This window comes from Hemicordylus capensis, chromosome 2, assembly GCF_027244095.1.
Source record: "Hemicordylus capensis ecotype Gifberg chromosome 2, rHemCap1.1.pri, whole genome shotgun sequence".
NCBI lineage: Eukaryota > Metazoa > Chordata > Lepidosauria > Squamata > Cordylidae > Hemicordylus > Hemicordylus capensis.
The window spans coordinates 163,043,837-163,060,925 of record NC_069658.1 but is presented as its reverse complement, the minus strand read 5'-3'; the positions used below and the strand labels follow the sequence as shown (position 1 = coordinate 163,060,925).

Sequence of the window (17,089 nt, the reverse complement as noted above, 5' to 3'; positions counted from 1 at the left end):
TCTTGCCATGTTTCCAGAAGAGGTCTAGTATTACAGAGATTTCATTTTCATTCGATAACAGTAATGTAACATCATCAGCATGAGCTACAAATTTTACCCTAAACTCAGAGTACGGTTCTGAGTGGACAGGTGGTTCGGCTATCCCCTCACTCTCCCTCCTCCTCCCTCCCGGGAAGATCTGGCAGGGCGGAGGGATAGATAGGGCTGAGAGAGATTCCTGCCTGCAACCTTGGAGAAGCCACTGCCAGGCTGTGTAGACAATACTGAGCTTGATGGAGCTATGCTCTGACTAGATGGCAGCTTCCTATGTTCCTAAGAATCATGGTCAGTGAGGTAATAGGGGTGTGCATTTCGGGTTTTCGGTGATTCGGCTCGGGACCCGAATCGATTCGGATCAGCAAAAAGGATTCTGGAGCCAAAAGAGTGGGGTGGGGTGGTAGTGCCTAATGGGTGTAGGCTACCACCCAAATTTCAGGGGGATGGGACAAAGGGCTGATTTTTTGTGATTTTTTGAAGTTTTTGTGTCTTTGGGGCAGATTGGGGGCAGAAAGCGTATCTGCCCCAAAAGAGTGGGGTGGGGTGGTAGTGCCTAATGGTTGTAGGCTGCCACCCCAATTTCAGGGGGGTGGGACAGAGGGCTTATTTTTTGTGAATTTCTTAAGTTTTTGTGTCTTTGGGGCAGATGGGGTCAGAAAGTGTATCTGCCCCAAAAGAGTGGGGTGGGGTGGTAGTGCCCAATGGGTTTAGGCTGCCACCCCAATTTCAGGGGGGTGGGACAGAGTGCTGATTTTTTGTGAATTTCTGAGGATTTTCTTGGGTGCAGCAGAGTGAGTGATTGATTCATTCATTCATGCAGCATATAGTACTCTCAACTCTAGATGACCCTAACACTCTCGCTTTTCTCTCACTTTCTCCTTAATTACTATGACGAGTATGGGAATGAATCAATCTAGCACTCTGCTCTGCTGCACCCAAGAAAACCCTCAGAAATTCACAAAAAATCAGCCCTCTATCCCACCCCCCTGAAATTGGGGTGGCAGCCTACACCCATTAGGCACTACCACCCCACCCCACTCTTTTGGGGCAGATACGCTTTCTGCCCCCAATCTGCCCCATAGACACAAAAACTTCAAAAAATCACAAAAAATCAGCCCTTTGTCCCACCCCCCTGAAATTGGGGTGGCAGCCTACACCCATTAGGCACTACCACCCCACCCCACTCTTTTGGGGCACATCCACTTTCTGTCCCCCCCATCTGCCCCAAAGACACAAAAACTTCAGTAATTCACCAAAAATCAGCCCTCTGTCCCTCCCACCCCCCTGAAATTGGGGTGGCAGCCTACACCCATTAGGCACTACCACCCCACCCCACTCTTTTGGGGCAGATCCACTTTCTGTTCCCCCATCTGCCCCAAAGACACAAAAACTTCAGTAATTCACCAAAAATCAGCCCTCTGTCCCTCCCACCCCCCTGAAATTGGGGTGGCAGCCTACACCCATTAGGCACTACCACCCCACCCCACCCCACTCTGCTGCCCCATATCCCACTCTAAGTCCAGCAACAGTGCCCTGCCCTGAACCTCACCTCATCCAAACTTCTTTCGCCCACTACAGTCAACAGACAGGCACAGCCAGGAGGGAACACACATAGGACGCACGCAAGACAACAACACTCCGCAAGTGGAGCAGCAAGTCTTGGCATGTTGTTGTTGCCCCCTCCTCGCCCACACAGCTTTGAAGAGTAACGGATGATGATGGCAGATAAGAAGAGAATGGCAGCACGCACGTGTCTCTGGACATTTCTTTTCCTGTCTGACTCTGTGGCATGAGATCGCCGCATCTATGTATCGGCAAGCACAATCTTCAAATAAAATGCTGTCAATCAACTCGCAAACATGACCCGATCTTCATTTGGAAACATAATGCAATGATGCATCTCCCCACACACATGCACAGGCACAGTGAATTGCACCTGTCCTGTCCTTTACCGGGCCCCACACGGACACACCACTCCACACCACATCACACAACAACACCACATACCACGAAGAGGTCTCTGCAACAAAGCAAGCTAGAATTTTTGCAGGCTTTTTCGGATTGCATCCCAATGCATGCCGCAGATACTGGGCAGAAAGACTGTGCAATCACATGATATGACATTACCACTAGTTCGGAGTCTAGAAGATGCCTTTATTCCCCTGTGTGTGTGCACTGTGCGGGTTTGCTGCTCAAGTCACTCACTCTCTGCAAGAGGGTTAGGGCTGAAAAGGGCTGTGTCGCCTCAGGTTGCAATGTGTGCTCTCTCTGTCTGCGTGAGACAGACATTTGTGTGAGGGCTGCACCAGCATCAAGCTCATCATTGGCAACACAGCTTTTTGGGGGGAGGGGAGGGGAGGGTGGGTGCATGTGTGTGTGTGTGCCGCTTCAGGCACAGCAGTAGTACTACTCCCATTGTGGCCAGAAAAAGCAGGCAGCAGCAGAGCAGACCATCTCACTCAGCGGCGGCGGCGACAACCTAATAGCTCAGTAGACCAAGGCAAACCACATATTTGGATTTGAACAGAGGAGAGCATGAAGAAAGAAGTAAACTAGACATCACCTGACAAGCAAGCCGAAATCAGAAATAATTACATCGCATTGAGAAAAGCAGCAGACAGACCTTTTTTAGATTACAGCTTCAATGCAATTGTTCATGGGAGGAAGCAATGATGACAGTTTTAGCAGGCAAGCAGGCTAGCAATTAGCGGCAAGCCCACTCAGTGACAGTGTGTGTGTGCCCCCCTCGCCAGGAGGCACAGGCCCATTGCACAGAGCCACTACTCTCCCCCAGGGATGTCCCTTCCAATCCTGACTTTGCCCCCCACACACGCACACGCAGCAGCCTGTCTCTGAGGTTGTGGATGGATGGTGCGCTGCCCTACGGCCCAGCCTTCAGCACTGGGCAAGTGGGTGCTCCCAGCATCGGGGGGGGCCCACCACAGATTTCTTCTGCAGAGACAGCGACTACAGCTCCCATTGTCCCTAGTCTTGATGGTGGCCAGCCATCAGGACAGTGGGAAATGGGAGTTGTCATCTCTCTCTGCCACATCTGTGGTAACCCCTCCCTCATGCTGGGAGCACTCACCTGGCAGTCCACCATCCCAGGCTGACAGTGCAGCGGTGCCTGTGTATGCATGCGTGTCTGGATGTGCCAGCAGCACGGGGCATGTTTTAGTGGCAGGGTGGGCTTAGAGGGATGGACTGTGACACATCTTCTGGCCGGGATGAACTGCCGTGGCGTGGGAGGCGCTACATAGGGGGGGTGACGCGAGTCACTCGCCCTCCACGGCCAGTTCGGGGTAGCCCAGCAGGGGGAGGTTGGCCTTCAAGAAGACGAGCTGCTCTACCAAAGGAGTCACCACTCGCAGAGGAGTCACCACGTCCCCGGCCATGGAGAACAACCTCTCGCTCGAGACGCTGGTTGGCGGGCAAGAGAGAAACCGGACAGCAACGGATGCCAAGTCCGGCCAGACTTTGCGACGCGTTGCCCAAAAGGGGAACGGCTCACTCTCCTCGTCTTCCGTCGCCTCCTCCAGGTACTGCAGAACAGTCTGCTCAGCACGGCTGGGGCGAGGGACAGGCTCCTCCCGTCTCCCAGGCATGAGACTAGCATAGCCCCTGAGCCACCGGGTGGTGGTTTGAGGTCGCACTGGCTGCTCTGCTGGTCCCAGTGCCGGAGAAACCACGCCGCTGGACTGGGAAGAAGTGGGGGTGGTGGCAGTGCTGCTGCTGCTGCTGCTGCTGGGGGTGGGATGCGCAGTGCCAGCCTGCGACCAAGACCCCTCCTCCTGGTCGTCTGCTGCACCTATCCCTAGCCTCCTTTCCTCTTCACGCTTCACGTGTTCGACCAGGAGGCCCCTCCACCTGGGCAGCTCGCCAGGAGGCACAGCGCTGCCCTTCATCCTTGGGTCACAAATGCATGCCAGGACATGCCATGCAGATGCGGCCCATGGTGTCTTGAGCCGCTCAACTACCCCAGTCCTCAACCGACCTGCCAGGGCAATCGCAACCCCAGTGGTCAGAGTGGTCTGGAGATCGCTCATTGCCTTCTCCAGGAGAATAGCAGTGGGCAAAGCCAGGCTCAGCGTGGCGGTCTGAGTACACAAGTCGTTCGTTGCAGAATAGAACGGCTCTAGTACTAAGACCAGCTCGCGGATCACCGGCCAGTCATCATAGAGAGACTTGCACAGATCCAAGCAACCACGTGTCCCCAGGCTGTTGAGTGCTCCCTCTTGCTCATGCATGCGCCGGAGCAAGAGAAAGGTGGAGTTCCACTGGGTAGGAACATCCTGGGGGATTTGGTGTTCGGGCAGGCCCAGCTCGATCTGTCTGGCCTTGAGCTGGCGCCTTGCCTTTTCACTCCGGTGGAAGTGGCCCGCTACCTGGCGGCAACGCTCCACCAGGGCGGCCACGGGAGCAGCAGGATCCTGACCTAAACTACTGGAAGAGCCCCGAACACACTGGTGCTCCTTGGCCTTCTTCGGCGCCTCCTTGAGGCCAAGTGCACCCTTCACTACGAGGTTCAAGGTGTGCGCAGCGCAAGCGATGTTCACACCGTAAACCCGCCTAGCAGCCTTGGTGATGTTGGCTGCGTTGTCCGTCACCATGAAGCCCCGGCGGAGGGTTGGCTCCCCGGCCAGCCACGCCCCCACCTGCCGCTCCATGACGGCAGCCAACTCATCTGAAGTGTGGTCTGTGTCCATCGCCTCCACATGCAACACTGCCCAAGAAGGCGTGCATGCATGGGAGGAGCTGGATACAGCACCAGCAGCGCCAGATGTCCCCTCACCCCCATGCCCCCACCAATGGGCTGTCAGGGACATGAAGGCAGTGTGCAGCCCACTGCGGCTAGTCCAGATATCCGCAGTGAAATGCACACTGGTGTTTGGCCCAGCTGCACGCAGCTTGGCCAACACGGCCCCCCTGCACGCACGGTACAGGGAGGGGACCACCCTCCTGCTGAAAGTGGTCCTTGAGGGGATCTTGTACTCCGGAGAAAGCAGCTGGAGCAGACGCCGGAAGCCGACATTGTCGACAATGGAGAACGGCTGGTCATCAAGAGCGATCATCTCACCAATGGCCCGAGTCACGAGATGAGGCTTTGGACGATCAGACCGCTTCCCAAGAGATTGCACCCACTGATGATCGGTCAGCTTTTCCTGCCTGTGGGCAGGAGCCGCTGGCCGCTTGCTACTGCTGCCACTACTACTGCTTCTGCTACCAGGTGAGGCACCGGGCCTACTGCCAGTGCCAGCAGAGGTCTCCACACCTGGGTGCCGCCGACGCATGTGCGACCACAGCCCCGAGGTTGTGAAGTGCATAGGGTCCTTGCCTCTGCTGACCAGTGCCTTGCAGTGGGTGCACACAGCATGGGTGGGATCACCAGGGCTAAGCTCAAAGTGATCCCAGACCACACTGCCAGACTCCCCAGCGACACGAGGTCGCTTTGTTGGTGGAACTTTTGCTGGTTCCTTCTCGGGCATACCACCACCAATGCCCTCAGCGCTGGCATGGGAAGGCCCAGGGGCAGGAGAAGATCTTCCCTCCTCCTGAGCCCCCTCAGATGCCAGACTGAGCCCCCCACCAACCCCCATAGTGACCGTTTGGGGGGTCCGCAAGGTGGATCTGGCTGGACTGCCAACCTCCTCCACCAGCACCACCTCCTCAGCTGCCACAGGAAGATCTTCTTCCCTGGCAATCTGGGAGGCCCCCCCCCCTAAATCCTGCCTGGACGCAGGCCCTGGCATAGGGCCAGGCTGACCCAAGAAGAAGTCAAGCCTGCGCGCCGAAGCAGGGCCGGGGGTGACTTGGGGAGTAGGCCCCTCTTGCCGCCCCCTGCCACGACCAGCTGTAGGGAAGACAAGCCTCCCACTTACTTGCGCCCTCCCTTTTCCTGCTGTCCTCCCAACCATTGCTTTTTAAAACTTTTTAAAAAATTTCAGAATGTGAAGAAGGGGTAGTTGTCTCAGGGGGCAGCAGGTACTAGAGGGCCAGAAAAACAGTGGATGTGCTGCGGTGCCGGTGACTGCCTCCTTGCTTAGGGCTTGTTGTTGTTGGCACAAATGCTGCTGCTGCAAGATCCCAGTCAGAAGTTGCTTACGCCGTGCAATGAATGTGTATCACACGACACAGTCAGTCAGCCACAGAGGGACTGGGAGACAGTGGGAGCGAGTTACTTGATGCGCGATACAACAGAAGCAGGCTGTGCAACAAAAAAATGTAAAAATCAAAAATTAAGATACTAGCTCAGCTGCTGTGCTGTGCACAGGTGCAGGAGGAGTTATTTAAGGCTGGAGCCTTGCGCACACAGTGTGCAGTGCACTTAGTCAGTAGAAGTGAAAGTAAGTTTAGTTATATTATCTTTCTCTGACTGCTGGTCACTTTGAATGGAATAGACTGGAGAATTTATTTGTTGCAAGTAACTTGTGTTGTTGCTACTAATGTATCGAACGCACTCCACCACAGGGGAAAGTTACTCTCTCTGTGGTCTGAAAGTAGCACACAGTTACAAAAATGTTTCAAAAAATTATCTCTGTGTCAATTACACAGGCAAACAAGATGGAAAAGTAACTGTGGGCAGACTAGGCCCTTAAAAAATATTTCTGCAAAATACACAAAAGCAGCAACAGAAATATAAAGTTGCAGCACTACTAGGCCAGGCCACTCTTACAGTCTACTGCTACTCTACAGTTGGACCTCCTCCTAATAGCTAGCTACCGGGGAAGGTTACACACAATCCCTAGTTATTTAGAACCCTATTTATTTAAAACACTATTTCAAACCCAATCTTACAACTATCACAACACTTTAATACCCTATTTATTTGAAACACTATTTATTTAAAACCCAATCTTACAACTATCACAACACCTTGAAACCCTATTTATTTAAAACACTATTTATTTAAAACCCAATCTTACAACAACTATCACACAACACTTATAGAGAAAAGTGAAAACCCCAAAAACCTAAAAACAGGGAAAAATTAATAAACCCCAAGCGCACAGTTAAAGAATGGAACACTACAGATTAGAACGCCGTGTGTGACGTGCGTGTGTCTGTGTGTTGTGTGCGTGTGTAAAATATAAAATGGCTGGGCCAATCTCACTCAGGTGTAGGCTTCTCCAACGCCGGGTCTCTGGCGTCCACCTCTGAGGGTCTGGTCTGGTGGCTGGTCACACAGGTGGGCCTGGAGTGCAGGCAGGCAGGCAGGTAGCAGGCACAGGCAGCAGTGACTCTCCGCAGAAAAAAATTGCCCAAAAAAGTGGTTTGGCAAAAAATAGGGTGGGGGGATTCAAAAGGAGAAAAAACACCCTCCTTTCCCACCAAGGGCTGCAGGCTGGCAATGCTTGCAGGCAGTCAGATGTTTAAAAAAAAAAATCTAAAATCTATTCCTCTTCTTCTCTTCACAAAAAAGGATTAAAAAAAATGGGAAGAGGAGGTTTGCTCTGCAAGGAAGAGGTTTCCTTCCAATCCTTTCCTTAAAAAAAATCTCCCCCTCTTCTAGCCCCAACAAGGATTAAAAAATGAGCAGAGGGTTTGCCTCTGCAAGGCAGAGGTTTCTTTAAAAAAAAAAAAAAAATCTCACCCTCTTTTAATCCAGAAAAGGATTTTTAAAAATGGGAAGAGGAGGTTTGCTCTGCAAGGAAGAGGTTTCCTTCCAATCCTTTCCTTAAAAATAATCTCCCCCTCTTCTAGCCCCAACAAGGATTAAAAAATGAGCAGAGGGTTTGCCTCTGCAAGGCAGAGGTTTTTTTTTAAAAAAAAAAAAATCTCATCCTCTTTTAATCCAAAAATGGATTAAAAATTGAAAAGTGGTTTGCCCCTGAAAGGAAGAGGTTTCCTTAGAAAAAAAAGAATTCTCCCCCTCTTCTAGCCCCAACAAGGATTTAAAAATGAGCAGTGGGAAACCTCTGCAAGGCAGAGGTTTCTTTAAAAAAAATTTCCACCCTCTTCTCTCTTTATTTTAAAAATTGATAAAGCAGAAAACCAACCAACAAGGCAGAGCACTGGCGTCAATGCAGAAAAACAGCACCCACAAAAATCCAAAATCAAAATGGAGGCAAGACTTACTAAGCAAGGCAGCAGATCTCTCTCTTGTGTCTCTTCTCCCACGCAAGGCAGCAGAAAGGAAGAAAATGGCTACTGGTGGCCCCTTAAATACCCTCCTGCAAAGCACTCCAAAAATCACCCCCACCCTTGACCCTAACTCCACCTGTACCTGGCCAATGGGAGGGTGTGATTTACTATCCAAACCTTATTTGGTCATTTTCCTCTGCAGGTAGGAACTTTTATTTTCAATGGAGGTGAATGGGAAAATTTTTCTGCATTGAAGTCAATGGAGAAAAAAGGCGGGAAATTCAAAGAGCTGTCAGAATTAAAATGGAGGGGGAAGAAGAAGGCAATTCTGCAGCCACAAAATGGAGGCTGCAGACATGCCCACGGAGGTCCGAATCACCCGAATTTTTTTCCACGAAATCGGGGTGATTCGGATCGGGCACAGAAATTTTCGGAGGTACGCAGGGGTGATTTGGATCGGCTCCGAATCACCCGAAATTCGTTTTTTCGGGCACAGAACGATCTGTGCCCGAAACGAAATGCACATCCCTATGAGGTAATCTCTTTCATTGAACCAACTTCTGTTGGTGAGAGCATACCCAAGCTTTTCAGCTTTTCAGAATTTTTCATGTGGACATGGTTTGCTCCGTGCTTTCCTTTGAGCTTAACATTGAGCCTTGACTTGACGGTCCCTTCGATTTCAATGAGACTGAAGGGCAACTAACCTGCTTTGGAATGGAGCAGTAGTACATTGTTCAGTGTGAAACCCTGTCAAGTGCCCATTGCTTTATGCTGGCTGGTCAGCATTTCAGACTCGTGTAGGGATGATGATACACGCTGGCCACATTCACATGTAAGACAAAACCAACGGTTGTCGAACACGTGGTTAATTTTTCTGACTCTGAATCACCTCGTAGACGTACACCCCACCTTGTATCGGCTGGCTCCGGTTTCAGGGCAGGGTGCCCCCTCTCTCCTCCTGTGCCAAAGCACCCCTGCTGGATGGAACAAAGGTGTGGAACTGCCAGCAGCGTTGCCAGGGATACCACGCTGCTGGACTGGGAAGAGGAGGGGGCGAGGACCTACCCATACTGGTGCTGGGTGTGGAACATGCGCTAGAAGTAGGTGTGCCAGCACCCTCCCCCTGGTTATTGAGCCTCCTCTGCTTTGCTTCACTAACCCACTCAACCAGGGCTGATGGCATTGCCCTTCATAGTTGGGTCAACACAGGCAGGCCAAAGTATGGTCTCCTGCGTCACTCAGTTTGTTGCATAGCTTCTCCACCCACCCAGTCCTCAGCCAACCTGCCAGGGCTTTGGCGTCCCTAATGGTCAGGGAGGTCTGGAGTTCTCTCATCACCTTCTCCAGGAGAAGTGTGGTGGGCAGAGCCTGGCTAAAAGGCATTGCCTCAGTACACTCTTTGTGGCAAACAGGGAGGGCTCGAGTGCCAAGACTGGCCCAGACATGAGCTACCACTCCAAGTTGGAGAGGACACACACACACACACACACACACACACCACGATACTTTGCCAAGTTGTGGATGGCCACCTGTTGCTTTAGCAGGTGCTGAAGCAAGAGAAGGGTGGCGACCCACCAGTTCTCAACATCCCCATGGATGAGGTGTCGAGGGAGGTCAAGCTCACGCTGCTGCTCACAGAGCATGCGCCTGCCCTTCTCACTCCATTGGAAATGGGTTGCAATCTTGCAGCACTTCTCCACAAGCACAGCCGTGGAAGCAGAAGGACCCCTTCAGGGGCTCCAGGAGACAATGATCAATGATATAAAAAACTGCTGAGACTCAAGAGATCCAAAAGGATCAACAGAGCCTATGGATTCCTAATTAGAGACTCCTATGGATTCCTAATCCAACAGGCCGACCAGGGGCGGAGCCACCATCATGCGAACGGGTTCAGAGAACCCAGGCCGCCAATGGAAAGGACTGCTGAATTCCGCAAGAGGGGGGGGCGTGGCTCGGGTTCTGGAAGAGCCCCTATCAAACTCCCCCCGCCCATGCCCGGGCCCTGACCAAGCACTCCAATGTTCTTTTCAGGCAGCGCTTGCTGCCTGAAAGCACCTATTTCCCTGTATCTCCCTCCAGCAAGGGAGAGAAAGGGAAATAGATGCTTTTAGGCAGCAAGCGCTGCCTGAAATGACAGGGGAGAAAGGCAGGTTGCTCACCTGTAACTGTAGTTCTTTGAGTGGTCTTCTGTGCATTCACACATGGGATTGGAAACTGCACAGATCCACGGTCCGGAAACTTCTAAAGCTTTACCTTATAAGGAAAAAAGAGTGGGAAAACCAGCTCCCCCTGTCTGACAGCTTGCCTGATTCCCTCAGTCCTGAGACCTCCGCAGCTCCAAACCTAAGCACATACAAGAACACGTTGCAGCAGGGAGGATGGGTGGCTTGTGTGGTCTTTGAGAAGACCACTTGAAGAACTACAGTTACAGGTGAGCAACCTGCCTTTCTTCTTCATGGGCTCTGTGCACCACACATGGGATAATAGCAAGCTATCGTACCTGGATGGAGGGTGCAGCCCAAACCCAGGAGAGAAATAACGCAACAAAGGAAATCAAAGAAGCAAACTTTATTTCTCCATGGAAGCAGAACGCAGAACAGAGGCATCAAACATTGCCTGAGACCTGGAGTGAAAGTCCAAAGCATCATGTCGGATGAAGGTAGTTGGACGTGACCATGTAGTGGCCTTATAAATGTCAGACATAGAGACAAGGTTATAGAAAAGCGATGAGGTAGCCATTGCCCGCATGGAGTGTGCCCTAAAACAGACAGGCAGGGGTTCTGAAGCCCATTGATACGCCAAGGAGATAGCCTCCTTGACCCAAGCGGCAATCCTTTGCGATGAGACTGGTAGTCCCTTTGATGGGTCTGCATATGAAATGAACAAAAACTTAGATTTGCAGAAGGATTGCGTTCTGTCTTTAAAGAAGGCAAGAGCCCTCCTAACGTCCAGTGAGTGGTATGCACGCTCCTCATCTGAGGTAGGTGTAGGGGGAAAGGTAGGCAAAGAAATATCTTGCAACATGCGAAACTCAGCAGCCACCTTGGGCAAAAAAAACATCAGGCTCTAATACAACTCTATCTTTATGGAACACCAAATAAGGGGCATCAGAGCGCAATGCTTTAATTTCACTCACTCGTTTAGCTGAGGTAATTGCAACGAGAAACACTCTTTTTAAGGACAACAGTTTAAAGTTACATGTAGCCATGAGTTCGAAAGGAGCCTTCATTCACTGCTTCAGAACCAATAGAAAATTCCAAGGTGGGACAGATTTAGGGGCAGGTGGAAACAAATGGAGCATCCCCTTCAAAAACCTGTTAACCAATTTGTGAGAGAACAAACCAGACACAGAATGCCTGTCGGCTATAGCCGCTAAGTGAACCCTTAAGGAAGAAACAGACAATCCTTTGTCTTTCAGAGACAGCAAATCATCAAAAATGAATGACAAAGGAGCTTCAGTCACAGAAACACCCTTGTCAGCCATAGACTTAGAGAAGCAAGTCCATTTGGCTGAGTAAGATTTCAAGGTGGAAGGCTTCCTTGCCGCCATCAGCACTGCCTGCACCGGCTCACTGAAGGAGGTTGCGCCTCTATCCACCAGGCAGTCGGATGCAGAGACTCCACGTCCAGCTGGAGACAACAGCTGCCTTCCCCCATCAGAGGGTATGGTAACGATGGAAGATGCTGGTACGTCCTGTGTGACAACTGAAGAAGTGTGGTGAACCAGAGTTGCCTGGGCCACCATGGTGCGATTAGGATACATATGGCCTCGACCTGGACAATTTTCGGTAGGACTCTTGGTATCAAGGGGAATGGAGGAAACATGTCCAGGAGTTGGTTGCCCCAGTGCAGGAGGAAGGCGTCCTCTTCCAACTCCGGATCCCTTCCCACCCTGCTGCAGAATTGCACACACTGAGAATTCTGGGCTGACGCAAATACATCTCAACGCAGAGCTCTCCACTTGTGGAAGATCTTGCACAGCATGCCCGGATCCAGGCACCATTTGTGAGAAAGGATGTTTCACGACTCAGTGCATCCACCAAAGTGTTGACATTCCCTTGGATGTGTACTGCCAAAGGCCAAATTCCCCACTCCAGGCACCACATCCAGAGTCGCATTGCCAGACTGAGCAGAGAAAGAGATGCTGTCCCTCCCTGTCTGTTCAGGTAAGATCCGGCCATAGTGTTGTCTGTGAGGAGTACAGCAGATCCTTCTATCCAATGACAGAAAGCCTTGAGCACCAAGAAGATCACCCTGAGCTTGAGATAACTGATGTGATGGCATCGTTCTGCCTTTGTCCAAGTCCCAGCGACCACTAGGTCTTTGAAATGCGCTCCCCATCCCGTACTGGGGATGGCATCTGTGGTGATCATAAGGGTGGGCCTTCGCATGTGGAATAGAGTCCCTTGAGTGAGGTTGGACGTGCATGTCTATCAGGAGACTGCCCCCTGCGAGGCGCTGCAAGGAGCCACTGTTGAGAGTGTCTTTGCGGGCGAAAGCTGCGCAGAAACCAGGCCTGTAAAGTCCTTAGGCGAAGAAAGGCCTGGGGCAGTGCCACAGGGGATGATGCCATCAGCCCAAGCAAGTGTTGGATAAACCTGGCCTGGTGTCTAGGATAGCATATTCTTCTGGTTTGAACAGCAGTTATCTCTCACCCTGCAAAACCAAACAGAAAACAAAACATGAAGTCTCTGGCATATCAAATGGCTCTTCAATCATTCCCACTCTCTCCTTTCTGATGCTCATACATTTACCAAACTCCTCCTCTTCGTCAAATTCTTCCAACACAAGGTCATCTGAAGAGAAGAGAAGAGACTTGATTTTCTTATTTGAATTGACTTGGATCAGAGGTAAGGAGGGACTCGTGCATATTGAATCAACGAAGGAGGGTCTACAGGGATACAGTTCCGCCCTCCCCACTTCCCTGGAAATAGCCCAAGTTACCTTGGATGCTGCTCTTGGATGCTACCGGGAAAGCATACTTCCGTGTTTTCAGCTGCAGAGATAGAGATGCATTTTATTTATTCAATATGTGGACTTCTTTTTCCATGTCTATGAGTATCAAAAAGATGATACAGTTGGGTGCAAAGCTGAGGATTACCAAAGATGGAGCATGGCTCTTTGGGGCACTGGGCAGCCAGAAGAGACACAGGGGGAACCCAGCTCTCTGCTGTTCCTCCTGCCACTGCTGCTGTCCCAAGGGGCATTGGGTGAGCCCCAGTGGAAACAGCCCTTCTGCAGCAGGTGTGCTGCCAGGCAGCCCCAGGGTGACCAGAGACCAATAGGAGGTCTTCTTCTGAAGCTGGCACCTGGCAGGGGTCCCAGAGGATTCTGAAGAAGAGCCAAGCCATGTCCACAGAGGGGGACTTACATGAAAAGCTGGCAGGCTGGCCGCATGTTGCAGGAGACAGCTGCAGGCTTCCTGGGCCAGAGCCTGTAGCTGGGGATCCTTTGCAGTGCTGTACCTTTGGAGCTCCTGTGGGTTGAAAGAGCAGCTCAGTCATTGCACTGGCCTCAATCATCCCTGGCCATGCGACTGAGAGCTAAGCCCGGAAGGAATTGGCCCCATTACAGGATACCCATTGACTGACTGCCCAAACAAGTTTCAGAGGGATCTATTCCTGTACAAACATCCCCCCCAATCCAGTTCAGTCAAGGATGAAGACAGAAGCCCCATTCACACCTGATCTTCAACATTTGGACGACGAGTGGACAGTGCACAGGTGCAGAAGTGTACACAGGGACAGCTATACAGACAGGCTGTGGAAGGCAGGCACTGCTAGACTCTTCCCATCTGGACCATGCCATATTGGGGCCTCTACCCTGGTTCACTTTTTAAAGGAATGCAACTACAGTCATGCAGACAAAATCACGTCCAAGTGTTCAGACACCTGTACACACGTACTGCCTAGTGTCTGAATAGGGCACATTACACATTAAATTGCACATTACACATTAAATTGCACTTACCGTCAAGATGCTGGTCAAGTTGTGGACCGAGGGGGCCTCCTCCAGAAACCCCCTAATCATTCTCTGAAGAGATTGAAAGGTCTCATTCTAGGGGGGAAAGAGAAGATCAGGCATGAGTAGGAGAGACAACACATCTTAAGAACACAATACTGAAAAAGCACTCATGCTTATGGCAGTATGGTGTTTGATTCCAGTTGGGCCGAGAAACAACCAGGCTATTTGGAAATAGGAAAGGCTACTCACAATGATCCCGGAAGATCAGAAATGTAAGGAAGAACCTCTGCAGGCAGTCAAACCATTGCAAGGGCCCCAGGAGTAGAAGCAGCAGGAGTCTGTGCCACAGGAGGAAAAAGCTCAAGGAGAACTTACCTGTGTCCCTGGCTCCAGGTAGTTGGCCCCGGACACCGCCACGTGCAGCACTGCCGACCGCAGCTCCTCAGGCAACGGCGGCTTGATTTTGCTGGAAGGGGGGAGGGGGGAATATAAGATTTCATCGTGTGAGCAGGGCTGGTGATTCAGCCAAGGGAAGCTCATGGAGAGAAGAGGAACAGGGCAACAAAGCAAGTGTCAAGACGGTTGGTCTGTGACGGTTTCTCTTCTTTTTTCAAAAATGACCAATCCAGGCCTGGGGAGGCTCTGATGCAGATAAGGCTACCTCTAGCCTTATCTGCCTCTAGCCTTATAACTTAAGAAGATTTTACAAAACCCCTTTACATTCATTGTCATCTTTTTAAAAGGGGCAGATCCAGTTACAGATCTTGTCTAGTTTGCCACTGCCCTTTCCTGACACAAACCCCTCCTATTTAATCCCTTATGGCTATGAGTCTACTTCAGCTCCGTGACGGTGTCCAGGGTTTTCCTGAATAAGGAGCCAGGGTCCGGATGTGCGTTAACATCCTCCATTATCTCCTGGGAGAAGGTAAAGAGCAGAGGAGAGTTGATCAGTACCCATGGACTTCATTGGGATCGCTCCAACAACAACATTTTCACACTGTTTTTCAACAGAGGTTTCCAAAGTTGTTTACTCAGAGAAATAATAAATAGAAGAACAAAGAAACAAACAAGATGATACCGCAATCACACAGTCTTGGAGGTCAAGTTGAGACTGAGCCTGCGCTTGGCCATTCTCTTCCATTCTCTGCTGCGTCTCACTCACCAAAACGGCTTTCACAGCCATCACCTTGCTGAATTCCACTGGATACTCCCACCTGGATTCAGCGTCATGCACTCTCTCCACGATGGAAGTCAGCAAGGTTGTCCACCAGAGGATGACCTGAAAATTAGAAGCACTGAGCCGTTAGTGATGGAAGGACTTCTCTGTGACTTCCTGGAAATGGACCAGACACCCTTACTTTGAGGGTCGCTTCAAGTCCTCTCTTGAGAACCCACCCCCTCCATGGATTATTCTGCTGCTTCTCGGGGAGACTGCAGCAGAACTGGGAAAGGGATCAGAGCAGAGGGTGGGTGCCCCCAGATCCCCTATGGGGCAAATGCCTCTCACAGAAATGACCTGGGCTCTGTGGAGGGCTGCCCTTTACTCCATGATACCCTACCTGATCTCGTTCTCTTATTTTCTCTGCTGCAGGGCTCTGGAAGTCTGGAAGGGAAGAAGACATTCAGGCCCATTAATTTTGAATGAAGGTCCACAAATCTGCCTGTTTGCTAAGCAATACCTATCCCACCCTCCTCAGTCACTCCCAGTCCCAAACATTCCCCAGGAGCCTGGGGCACCTCCTCACCGATGGTGACTCCTGAAGATGCCTGGGAGCCCCCTTGTGGAACCGGAGAAGACAGAGTTGGCGGAGAAGCCAGAGTTGGCGGAGGATCCGGAGTTGGAGGAGGAGCCACAGTTGGAGGAGGAGCCAGAGAGGGCTCAATCCGGTTCCTCCTCTGCCAGAACCTCTGTCTGGGGGGGCTTGCCCGTGATGGAGTCACATGAGGGGGAGGCTTGAAACTGCTCCCTGCAGCAGCTGCAGACCCTTCGCAACCTAGAAGAGAGCGGAGAGAAGGTGAGCAAGAGACCTTTAAGCAGACATTTGGAGGAGAGGGGGCCAATGGGACAGGGAAGGATTGCAGAACAGCCGGGGCAGCGAGACAAGTAGCCTAATATGTTTCCAGCTATTGCATTGTCTTCTTTCTGGCTGAGGAATTAAGTTGAGACAGCTGCCAAAACGCATTGGTGCAGAGACATTGTGTGCAGTTCTGCTCAACCCAACACACCAAGCTTATGTTAGAGCTTTGAAAGGTATAGAAAAGGACCATGAAAGAGCTCAGGGGTGCAGCTCCCTCCTGGAAGGGAAAAGGTGGAGGCAACTGGGACCTTTTATTTAGAAAGAAGACAAGAATGGGAGGCATGACAGAGGTGCACCATCGTGCATCATGTTTGGGATGGGTTTTGGGCGTATGCTGCCACAAGATGAAGTGAAGGCCAGTGCCCTAGCCAGGAGTCACTTTTCACGTGCAACTAACACTGGTGTGCCGGCTGCATTGGCGCTGCTAGGGACACCATGCTGCTGGACTAGGAAGTGGAGATGACACTGCTGCTGGGTGTGGACTGCATACTAGAAGTTGGCACTCCATTGTCAAATCGATTCTGTTTTACCACAGAGAGCTGGTCTACCCATTAAACCCAACTGGTAGAGCAGGTCTTCCCAGAAAAACAGTGTTATGTCAAGGACCATTTTTCTGGGGAGAGCTGGTCTACCAATTGGGTTAATGGTTAGACTAACTGGGCAAAGAGGCACCTTTTACCATGTTGATTCTCTTTATTTAGCAGGGGGAGAGTAATTGGCCCTATCCACCCCTCAGCACAGTACTTCCAGTGATTGTTGCTGGTGTGTGTCTTATGTTTCTGTTTAGAATGTGAGCCCTTTGGGGACAGGGAGCCATCTTATTTGTTTGTTATTTCTCTTTGTAAACCGCCCTGAGCCATTTTTGGAAGGGCGGTATAGAAATTGAATTATTATTATTATTATTATTATTAATAATAATAATAATAATA

General features: G+C 51.0%; 1 protein-coding gene across 2 annotated transcripts in view; it reads right to left on the bottom strand.

Annotated features, from left to right (window-relative positions):
* The window catches only part of LOC128345446 (dynamin-2-like), a 283,195-nt gene that overhangs the window by 69,845 nt on the left and 196,261 nt on the right, over nt 1-17,089 (bottom strand). The gene's annotated exons all lie outside the window — the stretch shown is intronic.